The 22,157-nt window shown below is 37.8% G+C and overlaps 1 protein-coding gene across 6 annotated transcripts in view; it reads left to right on the forward strand.

Moving 5' to 3' along the window:
- Positions 1-22,157, forward strand: part of PTPN14 (protein tyrosine phosphatase non-receptor type 14) — a 251,790-nt gene that overhangs the window by 36,303 nt on the left and 193,330 nt on the right. Inside the window, exons 1-2 of one of the 6 annotated variants that reach the window (XM_072647848.1) lie at positions 7,028-16,833; positions 18,105-18,156. The exons of 3 other annotated variants lie outside the window; for them this stretch is intronic. The gene's annotated coding sequence lies outside the window, so the exon portion shown is untranslated. Of the gene's footprint in view, positions 1-7,027; positions 18,157-22,157 lie in introns of those variants that run through there. 2 more of the 6 variants (XM_072647850.1, XM_072647847.1) reach the window with 2 other exon arrangements.

A 22,157-nucleotide genomic window follows, 5' to 3' on the forward strand; every position in this document is an offset into this window, starting at 1 on the left:
TACTTGACACTTGTGATCTTATTAGTCTATTCTGTGTTAGCCGTAAAAATGAGAATTAAAAATGTACCATGGGCTTCTTTCCTTGGGTTAGCCAGAACTGTGAAAGTGAGTTGTTTTGGATATGAGTCTTTTTCTAGCTCTCCCATCTCTGGAGTGCTCATCTTCTTCCCTCCTGGTTTTCTTGGAGTCTTTCTAGACTCAGCTCATATCCCACCTGTAGGAGGCCTTTTCAGGTGTCTCTCCTCCCCTTCCCTCTGAAATTGCCTTCCAATTACATTGTATCTAGCTTGTCTGTATCTAGTTATTTGCATATAGTCTCCCCCATTAGACTGTGACCTCCTTGCGCATGGAGGGAGCTGTTGTTTTTTACTTTCCTTTTATCCTTAGTAATTATTAGCACAGTGCTTGACTCATAGAAGTGCTTAATAAATGGGTGCTGCTGCTATGATATATTTAGAATAGTTGATCTTTCCAGAGTTCTGAAAATTTTAAATTTTAGTTTATTAGCACATATTGTTAAATGTTAGTTTTAAGTCAGTATTGTAACTAGGGCACCGGTTATTGTGATGCAGTATAGAAATAACTGTATATTCAATGCAATTTTGTATCTCTTGGATGCCAGTGCTTCTCTAAAGGGGTGCTGTGTGATTTATTTCTTACTTAACCCTTTCAAGCTTCAGCTCTATTAAATGGGAATCATCATCACCCTTTCTATTCACTTCACAAGGAAATTGTGAGGAAAGTGCTACGTAGACCTTGAAGAGCTATATAAGCATGAAATGCTCTGATCACCTGCCATTTTGTTTCTTGTTTTGTCCCCCACTCCTTTGTCATAGTGTCTGCTGCTGATACATCACAACAGATTTTTCCTGCTCTCTTCCCTGGTCTCTCTGCTTTTCCTTCTTGTCTCTTTTGTCTCCTGTTGCTTATTTCACATTTCATAGAATCATAAATTGTCAGTGTTGGAAGGGACTTCAGAGGTTGTCTTCTAGTTCTGCCCACACCTAACTAAGCAGGAATCCTATCTACAGAATCAGGCAAATAGTCATCCAGTCATTGCTTTAAGGGCCCTAGTATCAGTGACCTTATTTAACCACTTTGTCCCCCTCAGGAGAGCTCTAATTGTGGGGAAGTTTCTTCTTGCGTTGCCTAACTTTTCCCACTGGTCCTAGTTTTCCTGGGATAGAATAGAAAGGCTCTACTCCCTCTTTCCCTTGGCTTCTCTTCATAGATTTCTTTGCTTTCACATGAAAAAACTAGTCTTTTATAGGTAGTGTCAGCCAATCAAAGCCCTTCCTGTTTCCTCCCACCCAAAGAACCATTTCTGGTCTGAAGCAGTTCCAAAAGCCTGAGGGTTAAAGTATAGGGTGAGACTATTGTTCTGATAGCTCAGGCTATAGTATAACAAATGAAATAAGTGTTCTTTTCTATAAAATTTACTCTATTGAGCCAAATCTTGGTTGTAAAAACCTGTGTGGTTTATTATTATATATTATATATAACATATATGATATAATATGATATATATTATATATTATTATATGTTATTAATAATGTTATATATTATTATACTGTTATTTTTCAGTGCCTATATATCCTACTAGATTTCATTTTAATGGTGAGACCTGTAAGGGATAACCTATATTCAGAACAATATTATGTTTGTCTTTGGCGACTAATGGAACAGTTTTACAGTTGGAAAGGACCTTAAAATATCATCTAGATAGCTAGATAAAGGGTTTATTAAGTATTTAGTATATGACTGCCCAAGTACTAAGGATACAAGTGCAAGCAAGTAAGGAATTCCCTGTCCTCAAGGAGTTTAAATTCTAATGAGAGAAGACATACATGGCAGTTGGAATTGGGGGGTACAATAAGCATGTATCATAGCTAGGAAGTGACTTAGAAGCCTGGTTCCAATTTTTTAAAAAAATATATTAGAAAAAATTCACTGAATAGAACAAGCATTTTTACATGTACAATGAGAAAAATGATTACACGTGGAATTGCAAATCTATTGTGTACAACTTGCAGTTCCTTTTAAATAGATAATGAAGTTATCATGTTAATTTTTTTCTTTTTTTTCTTTCCCCCTCCTCCCCATTGTGTAATGCAGCCTGTTTATATGAGTGGCCCTTTCCAACACCATTTTAATTACTGTTGGAATTGAAGCCAATAATGTAAGAACAACATGATTTTAGTGGCTTCTGTTCTGAAATATTTAGAAACCAATTATCAGAACTATTCTGTGTCATTCACAAAGCATCATTATTAACAGGAAATGTTGTGGCTCATACTGTAGTTGTGTCTGTCTCACACTGGCTGTGTAACCCAAAGCAAGAACTTAACCTCTTAGTTGCCTAGAAAACTGAGGTCATAAGTTCTAAAGACGATGCTGACCTGCATTGATAGAGGGAGTCTCATCACTGGAGTGTTTCTTATATTAGTAGAATCACAAGTCACCGGTTCCCATCCCATTTTTAACACATGACTCTAGCAGAGAAGTATAATAACTAGGTAAATGACACTCCTCTGTGAGTATATAGTTGGCTGTCTGTTAAGGTGAGAGATAAGGTTGTGAAGTTAACTTTTTGTGTTTTTATGATTTCTATTCTACTCTCTATCCAATCACATTCCACCTCCTGCCCAAGGGGGTCATAATATGGCATAAAATGGCATATACTCACTTTTAGATTAAAGCAAATTAATATTAAATATATTTTGAGAAATTTTTGAAGATTCACACACACACCCTCATTCCTTATCATGTGCTTGAGAGCTACTTTAAGATATTACCTAATAAGGGTATGTCAGATTTCTGGAATGAATTCTGTACATTGTAGGAGTACAGTGATAAAATAAGTGTAGTGGAAAGAGTGCGCGATTTAGGAGACACTTGGGTTCTAATTCAACTTCTGCTATTTATTAGTTGTGCTACCCTGGACAAGTTAATTAACTTCCCAAAGACTTTGTTCCCTTGTCTGTAAAATAAGAGATACAACTACTTGAAGGCAATAAATAACGATGCTATCATTAAAATCTCTGTCTGTAGTATAGTTCACACTAAAGGTGTGTTGTTGTGGTTCTATTTGCCTAATATTCTAATGACAGTCAGTATTTTAGCAATATTTTTTAGTACAGAGCATTTTCATTGACTGCTTTCCTAACAACCAGCCTTAACCAACCAAAATATGTTGTTATTGTTGCCTTCAGGTATTTGTGGGGGATGATAATGAGGGTTTGTAATCTGGAGAGCCAGGCTAAGTAAGAGTAGTGATTTGCAAACCTTTTAGAATTTCAACATTCTAACCAGATTGTTTCTTATTATTTTTATCAGTGTTTTATTGTGTGACAGTCTCTCCCCTAAAATATGTTCTTGGTATATATTTACTTTAGAATTAAAATCGCTGTTAGACTGTGAGCTACTTTAGAGCAGCGACTTTTATTTTTTTTTTTGGCTTTTCTTTGTATCTCCAGCACTAAGCACATTGCCTGGCACTTAGTAGGTGATTAATAAATGCTTATTGATCTGACTTGTTTTGTAGCTGTAAAAATCCCTTTCATATTGAAGTTTGGTTCAGAATTAATCTCCTGGGTTATGTTACTGGTTACAAAGGAGAGTTTAGCTGTGTCTTGTTGGCATTTCCATTCTAATGGCCCATAAGTCTTTATTAAGTGCCTTCGGTGTGACAGACACTAAGTTATGCTCTGAAGATTTAAAAAGAGGCAAAAAGAACAGTGCCTCCTTGGACACAATCTGGTATTTTGTTTAGGAATAAACTTGAAATTACATATTAATGATGTTAAATGTTGTAGTTCTTATGTTTTGAAGGGTTTTAAGAGATTCTTTAAAAAAGCAGTTTCTCTCATGCCCTCCCTCCATTTCCTGTGTACTTTGGGGTTTCACCAGACTTCCATTTTGCTCTTTTTTATCATCATTTGACTCATGCTTATGAAGTGCAAATTAATGAGTTGGCCTAAGAAAAGCATGAATAAAGTTTACCTCAACCTCCCCCCTATATGTGTGTATACATGTAACATAATATAAAACATGCATTCCATATTAAATCCTTTTGAATTTTTTGCTGCTGAAAAATGTGGGTACTGCTCCTCTTGTTCTGAGCAGATATTTGAGAGTTGAGGATACTGATTTTCTATAGTCAGTAATTTTCTGATGTCTTCTAGTTTAAAACTGTTGAAAATTAATGATGGTAGTTTTTGTATGGAATTAAACTGTATTTTAAATCTTTTTTTTTTTTTTTTCCAATATTTTTTTTTTTATTTAGCTTTTAACATTCATTTTCACAAAATTTTGGGTTTCAAATTTTTCCCCTTTTCTCCCCTCCCCCCCCAAACGCCAAGCATTCTAATTGCCCCTATGACCAATCTGCTCTCTCTTCTATCATCCCTCTCTGCTCTTGTCTCTGTCTTCTCTTTTGTCCTGTAGGGCCAGATAGCTTTCTATACCCCTTTACCTGTATTTCTTATTTCCTAGTGGTAAGAACATTACAGCTGATCCTAACACTTTGAGTTCCAACTTCTTTAGCTCCCTCCCTCTCCACCCCTTCCCTTTGGAAGGCAAGCAATTCAATATAGGCCAAATCTGTGTAGTTTTGCAAATGACTTCCATAATAGTTGTGTTGTATAGGACTAACTATATTTCCCTCCATCCTATCCTGTCCCCCATTACTTCTATTCTCTTTTGATCCTATCCCTCCCCATGAGTGTTGACCTCAAATTGCACTCTCCTCCCCATGCCCTCCCTTCTATCATCCCCCCCCACTCTGCTTATCCCCTTATCCTCCACTTTCCTGTATTGTAAGATAGGTTTTCATACCAAAATGAGTAGGCATTTTATTCTTTCCTTTAGTGGAATGTGATGAGAGTAGACTTCATGTTTTTCTCTCACCTCCCCTCTTTATCCCTCCACTAATGAGTCTTTTGCTTGCCTCTTTTATGAGAGATAATTTGCCCCATTCAATTCTCCCTTTCTCCTCCCAATATCTTTCTCTCTCACTGCTTGATTTCATTTTTTTTTAAGATATGATCCCATCCTCTTCAATTCACTCTGTGCACTCTGTCTCTATGTGTGTGTGCGTGTGTGCATGTGTGTGTGTGTAATCCCACCCAGTACCCAGATACTGAAATGTTTCAAGAGTTACAAATATTGTCTTTCCATGTAGGAATGTAAACAGTTCAACTTTAGTAAGTCCCTTATGACTTCTCTTTGCTGTTCACCTTTTCATGGTTCTCTTCATTCTTGTGTTTGGAAGTCAAATTTTCTTTTCAGCTCTGGTCTTTTCATCAAGAATGCTTGAAAATCCTCTATTTCATTGAAAGACCAATTTTTCCCCTGAAGTATTATACTCAGTTTTGCTGGGTAGGTGATTCTTGGTTTTAGTCCTAGTTCCTTTGACTTCTGGAATATCCTATTCCATGCCCTTCGATCCCTTAATGTAGAAGCTGCTAGATCTTGTGTTATCCTGATTGTATTTCCACAATACTTGAATTGTTTCTTTCTAGCTGCTTGCAATATTTTCTCTTTCACCTGGGAGTTCTGGAATTTGGCCACAATGTTCCTAGGAGTTTCTCTTTTTGGATCTCTTTCAGGCGGTGTTCTGTGGATTCCTTGAATATTTATTTTGCCCTCTGGTTCTAGAATCTCAGGGCAGTTTTCATTGATAATTTCATGAAAGATGACGTCTAGGCTCTTTTTCTGATCATGGCCTTCAGGTAGGCCCATAATTTTTAAATTGTCTCTCCTGGCTCTATTTTCCAGGTCAGTTGTTTTTCCAATGAGATATTTCACATTATCTTCCATTTTTTCATTCTTTTGGTTTTGTTTTGTGATTTCTTGGTTTCTCATAAAGTCATTAGCCTCCATCTGTTCCATTCTAATTTTGAAAGAACTATTTTCTTCAGTGAGCTTTTGAATCTCCTTTTCCATTTGGCTAATTCTGCTTTTGAAAGCATTCTTCTCCTCATTGGCTTTTTGAACCTCTTTTGCCAATTGAGTTAGGCTAGTTTTCAAGGTGTTATTTTCTTCAACATTTTTTTGGGTCTCCTTTAGCAGGGAGCTGATTTGCTGTTCATGCTTTGACTTCATGTCTCTCATTTCTCTTCCCAGCTTTTCCTCCACCTCTCTAACTTGATTTTCAAAATTCTTTTTGAGCTCTTCCATGGCCTGTGCCCATTGAGTGGGCTGGGACACAGAAGCCTTGATTTCTGTGTCTTTGCCTGATGGTAAGCATTGCTCTTCCTCATCAGAAAGGAAGGGAGGAAATGCCTGTTCACCAAGAAAGTAACCTTCTATAGTCTTATTTCTTTTCCCTTTTCTGGGCATTTTCCCAGCCAGTGACTTGACCTCTGAATATTTTCCTCACACCCACCTCACCTCCTGATCCTCCCAGCCAGTGTTTGGGGTCTGAGATTCAAATGCTGCTTCCAGCCTCAGGGCTTTGGGCGGGGGCAGGGCTGCTATTCAGTGTGAGATTAAATTCAGATGCTCAGGTGAGGGCAGGGCTGCCTCTCAGGCTCAGTTCCCTCAGGGAGTTTATGCACAGACCTTCAACAATGGATCCAGGCTCCTGCCTGCTTGGAGAGCCCTGGTCTGCCGCTGCCCCTCAGCTTCTGTCTCCCGAGGGGGCCCGAGCCATGGGGGCACCCCACTCCCCCCTCGACCCTCCAAAGGGACTCTCTCACAGACCCCCGTCACCTGTGGGTGGAGGTACTTGTGCGGCCGCTGGAGATCCCGTCCCTGAAGCCCGCTCGGATCTGTTCCTCTCGGTGCCGCGGCCACGGCAGGGCTGTACTCAGCTCCCAGTCCCGGCGCCCAGTCCGCAGCACGAAGGACCTTTTACGAGAGGTTTGCAGGTCTCTCCAGAACAGAAATCTCCCTCGCTCCAATGTTCTGTGGCCTCTGGGTGCAGAATTCGCCGTGAGTTACTTCTTTGTAGTTGTTCTATGGGTTGTGGGTTCGGAGCTATGTGTATGTGCGTCTTTCTACTACGCCATCTTGGCTCCGCCCCCTGTATTTTAAATCTTTAAAAATATGAGTTGATATCTTTCTTACTGGAAGGAAGCCTTGCATTTGGTGTAAGAGTTTTCCATTTACATATAAAAGCATGGCTCTTCATGGAATGTGGGGTGGGTAAAAGATGAAATGATTGAGGAAACAAAGAGTAGAGTTTCTGAGCATTTTGATTTATTAAGCAATAGATGCTAATTGCTCAACAAACTGGGAGCAGACCTCCTTAGCTTGGGCTGGACCTCGAATACAGGGGGAGACAAACTTTTATACATTAAAAACAATCAAATGAGACCAATTAATTAAAAGGAAACAATAATTAGGTACTCTGGTTTCTAATTGGAGGAAAGATTAGGGACTTTTTAAGTTGGGAGGGGGAGAGTGAACATGTACATTTCCCTGAAATCAGAAAAAGAGGTATCCCACTCCCTCTAAGTGTCTTTAAACAATTAAGAGAACTTGGAAACAAATAACTAATTGATCAGTACAGGGCCAGTTTTCTGGTCACACTTAAGAGTTTGCTTGAGATACACAATTGTGAGAAAACTCCTTGCATCAATCTTTGCAATTGGCTGTATTTCTGGTCAGCATAACCTAGGTTCTTAGTTAACGGTCTCCAAGTGGCAGATAGAGGTGGTCCAGATTTCCCATCATGCAGGACTAGGTTCTAAACAATGCAATAACATTTTCTTATAATCCCCATAATGAATCAGGCTTTCCCACAGGACAGAAATTTGACTGGACCCATAATTGAAGAGAAAGGGAACTGAGCTAACTCTAGAATTGAATCATAAGATGGAATCAGTGTGGTTCATTCAGTTCCCACAATTAACCACTTTCTGTCCTTATCCCTTCAATTCTCTCAGTTTTCTCCAATGGAAAAGCATTTATTGAAAATTGGGAAACTATTGTGTAACACTAGTGGTGTTCATGCTTTTCTATAGCGTTTATGTTTTTGAATAGTTGATCTTTCCTCTTTTATTTTTTAGACTTTTAAAAATAGTTTCATTGTCACTTTTTTTCGGCTGCTTTCACTTCCCATTAATCCACTCCCATCCCATTAATCCACTCCTATCCCCATTAAGTCCTTCCTTGTATCAAAAAAGAAACATTTAAGTAAAGCCAATATAGGAATTTTGGCTGACATATCTCTGCAAACCTGAATAATAGGTATCGAAGGGCAATGTTCACAGTAATTAAGACCTGGCCTTAGAACCTGGAAGAACCAAGTTTAGGCTCAGCTTCTGACCCATATAATCTATGTGATCCTAGGCAAGTCCCTCAACCTGTCAGTGTCCTAGGAAACTACTTTGATGATTGGCTACGGATCCTCTTTTCGTAGTCATTACTATTGGTTTGGATTCAGGCCTCTATTTTTTCTATGAAGGTAATATACATACAGTAATAAAAAGAGCACTGGATATTGACTTGGCAAACTGATCCTCCAGCTTACTTTCCCTGTGACTTTCAGTAAGTCTTTCTAGATCTTTGAGCCTCAGTTTTCTAACATGTAAATTGGGGATAATAGCATGAGAATAAAAATAATACTTGTACCACATACTACCTCATTATAATAATTAGGGAGAAAGTGCTTTGTAAACTTTAAAGTGCTAGTACACATGTGAGCATCATTATTATTAATAAATCATGAAGACTGTTTTTATTATGTTTTTATTTTGGCAAGCTCTTTGTGTTTATAAGAACCGAGAGAGGAGGAATTGTGTTAGCCACAAGTAGTTGGATGCCAAAGGAGTGCTCTTTCCTTTTACTGTGTATGGGATGCCCATGTAATTTCTGTGAATTGGGTTTTTTTTTTCCCCTAAGGAAAACTCTATAGATCTTAGTGCTTAATTTGCCAGGTATACCTTTGGTTTTCTCATGTATCCAGACTTCTTGGCCAAGATGTCCTAAATTCTTTTAATATCACATCCATTAGCTTTCTTACTACAGTTTCCCATAATCAATATCATTTGCTGATGAGGAAAAAAATTGATTCTCAGGGATTTAGTAGGAATTGTGGATTTGTTTCACTTTGCTCTCTTGGTATAATAGGCTAGGAAGGAACTTTGGCCCCTTCTTTCATTGGTGAGTTCTTCCCCTTACCTCCATTTTGGGGAAGGGCCCTGACCATTTTTGATTCTTTGGACCTAGCCACTGTGTTGCTGGTGGTATCTTTCCACCATCAGCTCCCATTTTATGTCTTATTTTCTATAGTTAGAATGTAAGCTCCTTGAGGAAAGCTGACTTTCTTTTTGTTTATTTTTTTATTCCCATTGTTTTTAGCAAGGTGCTTGGCACATGGTAAACTTTTAATAAATGTTTGTTGAGTAATAAGTGCTTGTTGACTTTAGTCTTTTAAATTAGGCACTTGCCTAAGGGTAACATAACTCAGGTCCAGGTGGGTAGACCAGAACACTTTTTATATTAGGTATTTTCATAGACTTTTCAAGAAGTCAGGCAGTGAAACATCATAAACTGGCAAAATGTTTTGTGTTTTAAGAGGTTCTTAATTCCAGGGATGACTCCAGCCTAAATCATCCAGGTCAAATTGATGTAGCTTAATGATTTTACAAGTACTTGTGACAGCTGAAGAAGGAAAATAGGTGTTGGGAGAAACTTTTGGAGATCAGTCTATCCTATTGTCTTCAACCAGGCTTAATTTCAACTATTCCAAACAATTAGATATCAGTTTTTTTCAAAAGTGTAGGTATGGAGTTCATTGGGTGCAGACATCAGTGCCATTGCTAAGTTCTAATGCTGTGTGTCGTTTCCAAGCTCAAGAAGTTCCCAGTTATTTTAACTTTTTCACAAGATATTCTTTCCCCAAATTTTCTCTTCTTTTGTGTTGGAACTTCAAAGCATATGCTATATTTTAAATCAAATTTTATGTATTTGTATCTTTTTTTAAGCTAGATCCTAAGTAGGGCAGGGACTATTTAGTTTCTTTGGCTTTTTATTTCCATTTTGGACATTAAAAAAAAAAAGCATGGATCTGGTGTGGAACTAATTTTCTCCTCTAATGCAGATGAGTAACTCCCTCTTCTAGTTTTGAGAGCTGCCTGGGCCATTGAGAGGTTAAGTGGGGAAGACATCCAAGGTGGCAGAGAAGGAGGAAACAACCAGCACAGCCCAACTCCTTCCATAACAACTCCAACAACAATCTAAGAAGAATGCTGACCTGAGTAGTGATTGGGGAATCAAAGGAGAAATTACCATGGTTTATCTTTCTTATTTAAGATCACAAAATTGACCTTAATGTCAATTGACAAAAGACAAGATCAGCTGCTGCACATAGATGCCCAGCCAGCTGATCTAGGAATTATCCAGGACAGCATTGTGAGGTTTTCCAGAGGGGCCAAGAACCAAACTCAAAGTCTAGAATTCTTTGTGTGAGGTTGCCCAGAGAAGATTGTGAACTCCCACTGGAGGACTAGACCAGCAACTTAAGGTTGCCTAGAGCAGATCAGTGGAAGAATGACTAAACAGAAAAAGATAAAGATTTATTATAAGATCAAGGATGCCCAAGTCATAAACCAGGAAGATAAGAATAACTCCAAAATATTTTCCAGTAATGCTGCATAAGAAAAACACAGCATGTTCACAAGATCTATTAGAATTCCTGGAAGAAATCATCCAAGAGTTTAGAAATGAATTTAAATGATATTATTAATGAAATGAAAGTGATAGAGGAAAGAATTCAAAAAGAAAGCTATGAAGGAGAGTCTTGAAAAGGAAATCAATATACACTTCAGATAGGAGGTATAAAACCTTACCCAAGCAGCAGACTCCCTAAGAATTAGAATAGACCAAACAGAAGTTACTGACTCTATGAGACAAGAAGAAATATTACAAGTCAGAAGGTTAAAAAAAAATTGATGCAAAAAGTGTGACCTTGGTAATGTAGGCAGATTTATCTCTTTTCCTGCCTTAGCTAGTCTGTCACAGCCTGGTTACCTGTAAGCCATTGCCTGTTGGTTCCTGAAGAGAATGACTCACTAGAGATAAGGTGTTAATGACTTTGTCTCCCTCCTGCACTTCCTTCTCTGCTGTTACCACTATAACTGTTACCAGCCTCCAGCATCTTCATCTGAGTGACTGATGCTTCTAATCCATCAAGTGGCTTGGGTGCTGTTTACCTCATCACACCCTCAGCCTGCTCCCCTTCTCTCATTCTAAAATCTCCACCTCTACCCTTAGTGTCTTTACTCCCAAGTTACTTTCTGCTTACTTATCTTTATATGAGATAATCTCACTCAATAGAATGTAAACTTCTTGAAAGTAAGAGTTGTTTTATTTTAATCTTTGTATGCCTAGAATTGTAGAATGGCCATAGTACTTACTTAATAAATGGGTGTCAAAAGAATGAATTAAATTTTGGACTTTGAAGGGCACAGATATTCCCTCCTCAGCCACTTTAAAGGGTGTCTAGTCCAAAGCTGTAATTTTCATATTTCAGAAAGAGTTTTAAACCTGTCACTTTCAGATTAGAAGTACATTGTTGCTCCCTTGATGTAACTTCATTGCTACCCATCTGTTGGACTGGCATAATTCCAACTCAGAAAATGACCAGTCAGGGTCAGTAGAGCACAGGTGCCAGCCATAGATAGGTTAAGAGTAGAACATGTCTAAGTTTTAGCTTTCTGGTCTGAAATTCTCTCATTTGCAAATTGTGTCAACTTTTAACCATATGTGCCATTAACTTTGTAACTAAAGCTTCTTCCTGTGATCTCAGGGAGAGTGACAAATCTCAGTGTTTCCTTGATGTTTTCTTGCTAACAGCCACCACAGTACCACAGCTATATTAAGGGAAACCTGAACATGTCTTGGGATATGCCGTAATTAAAAGTTTTTCTGGGAAAGTGATAGATATTGACAGGATCTTTAGCCCGTACTGTCTCACTAGCAACAGCTAGACAAAAATACTAGACAGTACCCTGTCATTTGAGCCCTTGCTTTAGCAGAGAAGCAGGAAGTGTACAGGATGTATTCTTAGTGGGACCACTATCCTGTGTGGTAAAAACCAAGCACATTCCTAGAACATACAGATTAGATAGATAGATAGATAGATAGATGTATATGTATACACACACACACACACACACACACACACACACACACACACACACCTTACAAGAGGATTTGTGGTTGGCTCTGCTGATGACTTACTTTGTCCTCACTGAATCAATCATTCCCTGCGTCCTGGAAGACTCATAATGTTTTGTAAAGTTTCAGTTCTCTGATCAGTGTATATAGGGTGGAAGTGACTAATAAAGTTATTTATTATGTGTAATTAGGGCAGTCTAAATAAGAATAAAAATGTGAACTTGAGAAAAAAAATGAACAAGCCCTTTGAATGCAAATTTACCTCTTATATTTCTGAATTGATGGGAAGTAGACAAATAGAGAGAAAAGCTTAACTTTCCATAAAAGAAACTCTAAGGACATCTAAGTGGTGCCATAGTGCATAGAGCATGAAGCTTGGAGTTAGGAAGATTCATCTCTGAGATTTCAAATCCAACCTCAGATACTTACTAGCTGTGTGACCCTGGGCAAGTCACTTAACCCTGTTTGCCTCAGTTTCCTCATCTGTAAAATGAACTGCAGAAGGAAATGGCAAACCATTCCAGTATCTTTGCCAAAATAAAACCAAAATGGGGTCACAAAGAGCCAGACATGATGGAGATGACTGAACAACAACAAAAAGAAACTGAGGAACAAAATGAAACTGAGGTAAAAGGTAATCCACATTCCCCTTTCATTCTTCTCAGATTACTTCCTGATGGTTTTTCTGTATGGTGTAATTCTGGCTCCTCTCTTTGGGCAAAAGACTCATCAATGAAGGGTTAGTTCACCATTGTGAATGAGTGACTTGGTATTTATTTGCTATGTTTTCTTATGCATCTCAATTCTCATTCTGTCATCAAAATGGTAGTTTTATAGAAGATGCTTATACTAGGAACTGTTTTATGAAACAAATCAGAAGTTGATTGAGGAGATTCATCTGTGGTTTTTAAATTATTTGCTCTCATTTACTGAAACCATATGTCTTCTTCAATTGTACTTTCTTTTTTTGTGTGTATGTGGCCATAATTGTATTTTTGGGGGAAAAGTCAATGTAATAAAAAAAAACCCCAATATATTTATGTAATATTTTAAGACTTCCAAAACATTTTCCTCACTAAAAAAAACCCTTAAGGGAATATGTGATTTAGGTTTTATTATCCTTACTTTAAAAATGAGGAAACTCTTGGTTGGCATTTGCAGATTTTACAATGTGCCTTACACACATTAGGTCATTTGGTCCTCATGGCAACACTGTAATATATTAGATGTAACCTTATATCCACTTCATAGATGAGGATACTGAGTTTCACGATATTAAATAACAGAGATTCATAGAATCCTAGATCTAAAGCCAAAAACAATCTCAGAGACTTTCTAGTCCAGACCCCTCATTTGACAGATAGGAAAGCTGAAGCTCAGGATAGTTAAGTGACTTGTCCAAGGTCACACATTAGTATTAGGATTTGATGCCAGATCCTCTGATACTGGAACCATCACCCTTTCAAACTGTTTCTTGATATCTCCTAATGGTCATGCAACTAGTAAGTTATCAGTTTGAGGGCTCTGATCAAAGACCCCTGTCCTCCAATGTACTTTGCACTATATAAAGCTTCTTCTCAAATAGAATTAATCAACTTAATGAGGCTAACTACATGAAGTTAAATAAAATATTTTGTTCTGTGATTATCATAAAAGTTCATTCCAATTAAGAGCACCTATTTTTGTAGTACTTGGCTAATTGAGTATAGGGAATAGAAATATGTATTATCAATACAGAAACTTTTCTGTGTGTAAATTCCTCCCAAACCCACTCCCAAGTAAAAAATTTCTTTCATTCTTGGGGGGAAAAGATTCATCTGTATTTTCTTTGCTAGAGTTTACCTTGGGAAACTGCTTGGTTCAGTGGGGGGAAAATGCTAGGTTTGTAATAGGGTTAGAATTTTGTCTTTGACGCTAAGTAGGTGACCCTAGGCAAGCAGCTAGTTAAACATTAATGGCAGATTCCATTCTGAGCCTCAATTTTCTCCTCTGTAGAATGGTAGTAATAATAACTATATCACTCAAGGAAAGTCAGCAGGCATTTAAAGTGTCTACTATGTGCCAGATACTTTGCTAAATGCTTTGGATACTGAGAAAGGCCAAAAAACAACTCCTGCTATCAAGGGCTATTCAGTTGAACATGGGAAGATAACTCGTAAACAACTGTTCTTCTTGTTCAGTTGTTTTCAGTTGTGTCTGACTGTTATCTGACTCTTCGTAACCCTAGTTACGGTTTTCTTCACAAAGATACTGAAGTGGTAGCTTATTTTACAGAAGAGGAAACTGAAGCAAATAGAGGTAGGTGACTTGCCCAGGGAGTATAATAAGTATCTGAGGCCAGATTTTGAATTCAGGAAGATAAGCCTTCTTGAGTTCTACTCACTGTGTGTTCATCCTTCATTGCCAAAGAAGACCATGACATTAGAGAAATAATGACATGACTTGCACTTGACTTTGTTTTGAGTGAGGGAAGGCTGTGCGGGTCACTAGCCTCACTTCTCCTCCAGAGCCATTGGAATCCAGTGACCAGATATTCATCAGGATGACTGCAGATGACCCAGGATGAGGCAATTGGAGTTAAGTGACTTGCCCACAGTCACACAGCTTGTGAGTGCCAAGTGTCTGAGGCGAGATATGAACTCAGGTCCTCCTGACTCCTGCACTGGTGCTCTATCTACTGCACCACCAAGCTGCCCCAGGTTAAGTAGATAAATAAAGACAGACAGACAAATTGTTAAATTGTGGTGAGCCAGCCTCTCCCTAGGCCATTTAAGGATTTTTTTCTAAGGGCTGCTGAAAGTCCACTAGTAGGTCTGTATGGGCAGGAAGGTCTTTAGGAGTAGTCATTAAAACACAAATACTTCTGGAAAGGCCCCACCAGCCCATCTACTCACTGTACTCCTACAGGCAAGATACACAGAATTCACTGGAGAAACTGGGAGGGAAGGTACTAAGATTAAAAAGGACTAGGAAAGAAGACTTCTTGCAGAAGTCTTGAAACTTGAAGGAAGGGGAGCTGAGAAGAAATGAGGGACAGTTTTTGAAAATGCCCAGTCAGGAAATAGAGCATTCAGTCCTAGGAAAAGCAGGGAGACTGGTCAGTATCACTGGATCAAAGAGTACCTCGAGGGGAATGAGGTACAAGACTGGAAAGGTTAGGAAGGAACCAGATTATGGAGGTCTCAAAAAACCATACAAAACACCACCAAAGATAGTTGTGAGCATTTAGTGGGATGGATATAAAGGGGAATTACTAGTAGCCCAGTCTTTTAACCAAACATTTATTAATACCTGTTATGTGCTAGACACTAAGCTAAGTATTGTGGGGGAGGGGAATACTAACAGCAGTGATATGTGGTTCTTGTATTCAATAAGCTTAGATAAAATATCAAATTTTATTGTCTAATTGTACCTATCTTCTTTCATTCATAGACTCTTGTCCCTTTCTGCTCTTCATTCTTCCTGAAAAGCCTAGGGGAATAATGTAGTTCTCTTCTTTGGAGCACAAAATACTTTTGGGCTCTGCTGTGATAAACATCTCTAATGTCTGGGATAATAGTCACTCGTTTCTTGCCTGTAGGTAAAATTATTGTTCTCTCATTAAAACCTAGTGATTTGCCCTAGGAGCAGCAAACTTAAACTTATCATTTAGAAATTCAGGGTATGGGCGGAGTCTTTATCTGGCCTTACCTTTCTCACCCAAACTGGTTCAAGGCCAGTGACTCTTTTCCTGTCTCTTGGCTGTGGGTGCACTAATAAATTCTTGTATAGGAAAAACCTCCTTTTTCTAATCAGGTCCTTGCTGTAATCTTTCCCGGAAGGGAAGTATATTCTTTATATAGATAGTCAGCTAGGATAGTAACAAAAAAATGTGCGTTAGCTTTTTCATAGTGTTCCTAATTAGACTACATATCTACCCCAGTGTGAAGCTATCGCCCTTTCTCATTGGTTACTTGCTCTTTATTAAAGGGAGGAGCCCTTTGATTTTTCTTATATCCGGTATAATCTAATACTTCCAAACATAAACCCTTTCCTATTTCAGTCTGTGGCTGTGTCTAATAGCAAATACATATTTACCATTCTTGGTTGCTGTCTGGATTGCCTAGGTGAACTTTTCAATAACAGGTAGTCCCTTAGGAAAGAAATCAAACACAGCTACATTTTGGGTTTGCCTTGCCGCAATGCTAATCTGGCAAGAATGACGGAAAATCAACATGGCCATATTAAACCATCTCTTTTACAGGAATGTTGGGTTTCTGACAGATGTAACATTTATGTCCTGTATACATTTCATAAGGATGACTGTTTTTAATCTTGACTGGAAGCCCAGGGATTGGCCACATTTCGTTGCTAGCTTCACTTTCAAAGGATTGTTTAAAATGCTGTGAATTATTTCAGAATTTGTAAACAACCCCCAGTCTTCATATGTTCAAGTTAAAAAAAACCCTATTACTGCAAAGAAAAACGCTATTACTGTGACTTTATTTGGGGGTGGGAGTGAGGAGCAGGGAGGAAGGGAATTTAGGAATGTGTTGGTTTTCACTGACTTATTAGACTGGCCTACTTTGCCTTCTCCCATTCTAGGGAGGCTGGAGGTTCCCATGTGATTCCCCTTCCCTAGGGGACATGTTTGATTTAGTTCCTGTTATGCCTGCAGACAAATACTTATGTTTGGACAACACCTAGTGAACCTTCGAGAGACGGTAAACCTATTTGTGAACTGAACTTTATGGTCCAAGTGAGACTCTCACCTAATTGCAATTTAGCAAGTATATTTGTTTAGAAAAAACAACATAGTTAAGGGTGGTGAATATCTTTTTTTTGTTGGTCAGGAGAGGAAATTAAAAGAAAAGAAATTTGAATTCAAATAGAATTGACAATAGTCTCACTGTTAATTTTTAAACTCAATGAAAAGGGCTGTACATTTTAAAAATTCACCTCATGCCATCTGCTCCAAGAGCCTTTTTTCCCTGATGCTCATGCTTTGTACCCAATTATTTTGTATTTACTTTGTGTATATTGCATTTACTTTTATTTGTATATGATGTTCTTTTATTTTTCCACTTCATCATCTCCCCACCTCCATGGAAACTCCTTAAGACTAGGAAACATTTTCCTTTGGCATTTAGGTGGGTACAGCGGATAGAACCACCGGACCTGGAGTCAGGAGAGTACTAACTTCAAATCCAGCCTCAGACACTAGCTATGTGACCTTGAACAAATCACTTAACTGTTCTGTCTCAGTTTCCTTAACTGCAAAATGGGTATAATAGCCCCTACCTCCCAGGATTGCTATGAGGATAAAATGGGGTAACAGGTAAATAGTTTGCAAATTTTAATTTGCTCTACATATGCTAGCAATGATGATTATTATCCTGTATCCCTAGTGCTCAGCACGTAGTAGGATATCAGTAAATACTTGTTGAATGAATGAATTCATTTTTAAAAATTCATTTTAAAATTTGCTTTATTAGAATATGTCTCTGTGCTATATCAAACTTCAAGTAGCTAGCTGTCTGATCAGACCATAGGCAGTTACATATGACTTCCAGGTACTATTACTATTACTACTACTACTACTTTTCGTACTTACTATTGGCTGATATTGATGTAGAATTAGAATGTTAAGTACACAGTCATTTTTGATTCTCAGAATAACCTTGGGGGATAGTTTATATGGTGATTAAAGGGAAAGTTTAGAAGCAAGGAAGATGTGGGTTATCTCTTCCAATCCTCTTGTAATACTGACTACCTTTGTAACACTGAGCAAGTTACTCTGAGTATTAGTATTAGCATTTTCATTTTATAGAAAAGGAAACTGAGTCTCTTTGAGGTTAAATGACTTGTTTAGGGCAACACAGTCAGTTTAATTGTGGTCTCAACTTCTAGTGTAGTTTGATTTTTAATTACACTATACTCTCATTATTTTGTCACGTACAGAAAATAAATTACTTCTCTTTCCTTTGAATCACAGAATGTCAGAGGGAACTTAAGAGATGATCTCCTTCATCCTCTTCATTTTACAGGTGAGAAATTGATGCGCAGAACAGTTAAGTCATTTAGTCTAGGGCTATGAAATGGGTAATATTTAGCATTCAGAATTTGAACCCACAACCTCTCTACTGCATCATGTTGCCTATACTACTATAGAATTTACTCAACCCAAGAGCTAAAGATTTTTTTTCTCTCCCCCCTTGAGCCTTCTTTTTTGAAAACTACAATTAAGTCTCCCATGCAGAGACTTAGTTTGACAAAGTATGCAGTTGTCTGCCATATTAAACCGCTTCCCCCTCCCCCTTTTCTGTTTTGTTATCTCTTCTCCAGAGCCTTCATTGGTTTTTCCATTATACAGAGCTCAGTTTTCTTTTAATGATCTCTTCATTTACTTTACAGCAAATCGTCAGTGTGTATTGCTCTCCTGGTTTTGCTTATTTTGATTTGTGTCAGCTCATTTGAGTTTTATGCTTTTCCCTATTGAATTCCTCATACTAACCATACAATAATATTCTATTATATCCACCTACCATATTTTTCAACCTTTCTCAGTTAATAAGCACTCACTTTGTTTCTAGTTCTACTACAAAGAGTGCTACAAACATTTTGTTATACTTAGGGAATTTTTCTGGAAGGGAGGAAGACCTTTGTGCTCACTTGTTGTCTTTGAGAAGAGAGGTGCTATGCTATTTATTCCTTTTTGTTGGGAGGCGAGGAGTTGTCTAGAGGACTCCAAGGCAAGCACTCATTACAACTGATTAGGTAATAAAGGGACTTGTTGGAGAAGGGTGACTGGGAAAGAAGTAACTCTGCTGCCATTTAGATCATTTATTTAAAGCATAATGTGAAAGAATCTAAAGTTATGGACTTAATTTTAATAGTATGGATTTTTTAATTTGGAATTTCCCTGGTCCAAATGTGCGCTCTGCTGAAATAATGTGCATAGCATAGATCTTTGTACTGTTCAAGAGGAACAACTCAAAACACCACTTTAAATTTGTATAGCACTTTGCAGTTTATTAATTAAAAGCTGACATTTACATAGCTCTTTAAAAACTGGCAAAACATTTTATGTATACTATCTTACTTGAACCTTAGCATAGTCCTGGGAAGCTGTTCCCTTTTTACAAATGAGAAAACTGAAATTCAGAAGGATTCTGACTTTTCCATCCACAAGTGTCAGATGCAGCATGCAAACCCAGGTTTTCCTGGTTAAAGTCCAGTAATCTTTCCTTGATGGCTTTCATAAAGTTCTTTTATATACATTCCATTCTTCCAACATTCCTGTGAGATAGGCAGGGAAAGTTTTATCCCTCCTTTCTTCCAGATGAGAAAACCAAAGCATGGACAGTGTAGATGAGTTATCCAAGGTCCGAAAACTGTTAAGTTGCCAGGCCGGAGGCAGGACCGGTGCCTCCCGTGCCTTTGGCCAGTGGTGTTTCTGCTGTGGTATGCTTCCATTTCCTGACTTTAAGTGTAGGAGAATGGGTAGGTAATATATCTGAACATGGCACTGTACAGTTACTTTAGTAATTTTTCTTCTTGGCAGGAAGTTACTAAAACAATTGATTTATTGCATTCTAAAAGTTAGTCATTCCCACTTAGTGATCTCAAACTATTAATCTGTTGATGATCTAAATTTATTAAATTGGCCCTTCTGTGCTGTCTGTTGCTTTGGAATTTGTAATCTGGAATCACAAAAGAGATATTAGGACTCTTTGGTGTTCCCTGTCAACCCTCAAAACAAACCCAGTGGCCAAGTTCACTGAAGATTCTTATCTAAGTTTAATTCATTTGACATCATTAAGCACCTAGTGTGTGTAGAGCATACTAGTAGAGGGTCTCTGAGATACCGAATTTAGATAGGACCCAGCCCTTGCCCTCATAGAATTTACAGGGTAGTGCAGGCTTTGCCCCTTCCCCACCTACTCTCTCCATTCTTAATTCATTACTTTCTTCAGGTACCTTTTTGGATTTTTTTCTTCTTTTTCTTTAGGTTGGCTACCCATTGATACGAACTTCATTTGGCTTACTCCTAACCCAGCGTCCCAGGAAACAGACTGACTGGGTTAAATTCTGTTGTTTAAGACAGTGACCTAAATTTGGGCTGAATTAAATGGTGGTTAGATGAGGATTCTTACTTGATAACTCTGATAATAACGATAGTATCTTGTGATGATACAATGGCTTTAATTCTAGTAGTCTTCAAGGGTTTTTTTAATTACTTGGAAAAACTTAGAAGGATGCCTCAATGTCCCATTTTGCCTTTCAGTCAAGGAAGATAGTTGGGAATCACCAAGTGGCTTAACTCTTAGTTAACTTTTGGTTATAAAAGAACTAGGGACTGAACCCTAACAATCCTTCAACTACTGGGCACTTTGTGATCTGTAATATGTGCAACAAAGTTACCTTCTAGTTTTGATGCATCTAAGCTTTCACTTGAACCTTAAAATAAAGCACAAAACTATTAAGAGTGTATTATGTTTGGGCTGTTTAGTCATCTAGGAAGGGCCAGCATTGGATTTGGAGAGCATTTGACTGAGACTAGAAAAGAAGTTGAAGGGGGCAATTCCTCAGATGAGGTAGAGAAGAAATTGGGGGTGATTTAGAGCATCTTTTTGGTCTAAAATTCCTTTCTCCCTTGTTACTTTCATAGGTCCCCCCATCTTTAGAACAAATGATTTTTTAAAATTTGGAAGGTATGCTAGGCGTAAAACGAAAACAGACCAAAATGTTAAGCACTCACCCACCTCCCATTTTAAGTTTCTAACTTCTTTACTATTTTGTATTTTTTATTCTGAACATAACAAATTCCAAATAAAATGGATATTTCTCTATACATAATAGAACAGAAAGAATACAGAAATGCAGAATACATGAAAAGCAGTTTGCTTTTAGAAAGCAGATCTTGGAATCAGGAAGACCTGAGTTCAGATTTAGCCTCAGACAGTAGTTGTATGATCCTGGATAAGTTACTTAACCTTTTCCTCACCTTTAAAATGAGTTTAATAATTGTACCTACCTACCAGGGTTTTTTCTGAGGTAAGAAGAGATATTTGCAAAGTACTATATAAATGCTAGGTATTCTTAGTAGTAATATAGATATATATATTTGTAGTTAGTTGTCTGTAAATGTATTTGATTTTGAGAGCTCCCAGTAGAATGGCTTTTTGAGGGAAGGGACAATTTTTGTTTTTGTATCCCAAGTATTCAGTCTAGTTCTTGATGCATGGCAGGCATAGAACTGATAATGGTCATTAAATAAATGAATGGATGAGGTTGTTATAACTGTCATAAAAGAGAGACTTTGCAAATTGCTTAGCAAAGCTCAGAAGTTACATTAAAAATCCTAGAGAAAAAGTATCTAGTACATGTGTGAAATCTCATAAAGGGGTAGTATCATTGAAAATGAGTTACAGAAAACTACTTATTTTGTTTCTTAAATATTCACCAAAAGGCTGACACTTAGACTGCCTGCTGATTTCAAAATTAATTGCAAATGATACATAGGTTGAGGTCTTGAATTCTGAGAACCCTTTTTTCCCCGCTCTGATTATGACATTGACCAAGGATTAACCATATTAGGGATCTGTGGAAGCTAGAGAGACATTCCTCTCTTTTTAACAGCCGGGTTTGCTGTAGGTGGGGGGTAGAGGGGGAGAGTTGCTGGGAGTACTGTTGGGACAGGAGTTAATAGTTAACCACAACAACATGCCAGACGTAACACCTCATGTTTGAATTTTGTGTGCTTAGAATGAGTAATGCTTAACTATTTGGTCCTATTTTGTAAGACCATATGCCTTTTAAAGTTGTGTGTGTGGTTTTTTTTTTTTGCATGTAGCCATCTTTTTTTTTTTTCATTTGAAGAACCTGCATAATAATGACTATTGGATGTGATGCATTTGCAAAGAGGGAAAGTAATTCCTTGTGTCTGTTAGTGAATTTTTTAAAAAATCCTGCAATTCTGCAAAGCCAAAATGGACTAAAGAGTATTTTGACTATTTTTTTGTACTTGTTTTGCAGGTAGGGAACA

Source organism: Notamacropus eugenii, chromosome 2, assembly GCF_028372415.1.
Source record: "Notamacropus eugenii isolate mMacEug1 chromosome 2, mMacEug1.pri_v2, whole genome shotgun sequence".
In the NCBI taxonomy this organism is placed as follows: domain Eukaryota; kingdom Metazoa; phylum Chordata; class Mammalia; order Diprotodontia; family Macropodidae; genus Notamacropus; species Notamacropus eugenii.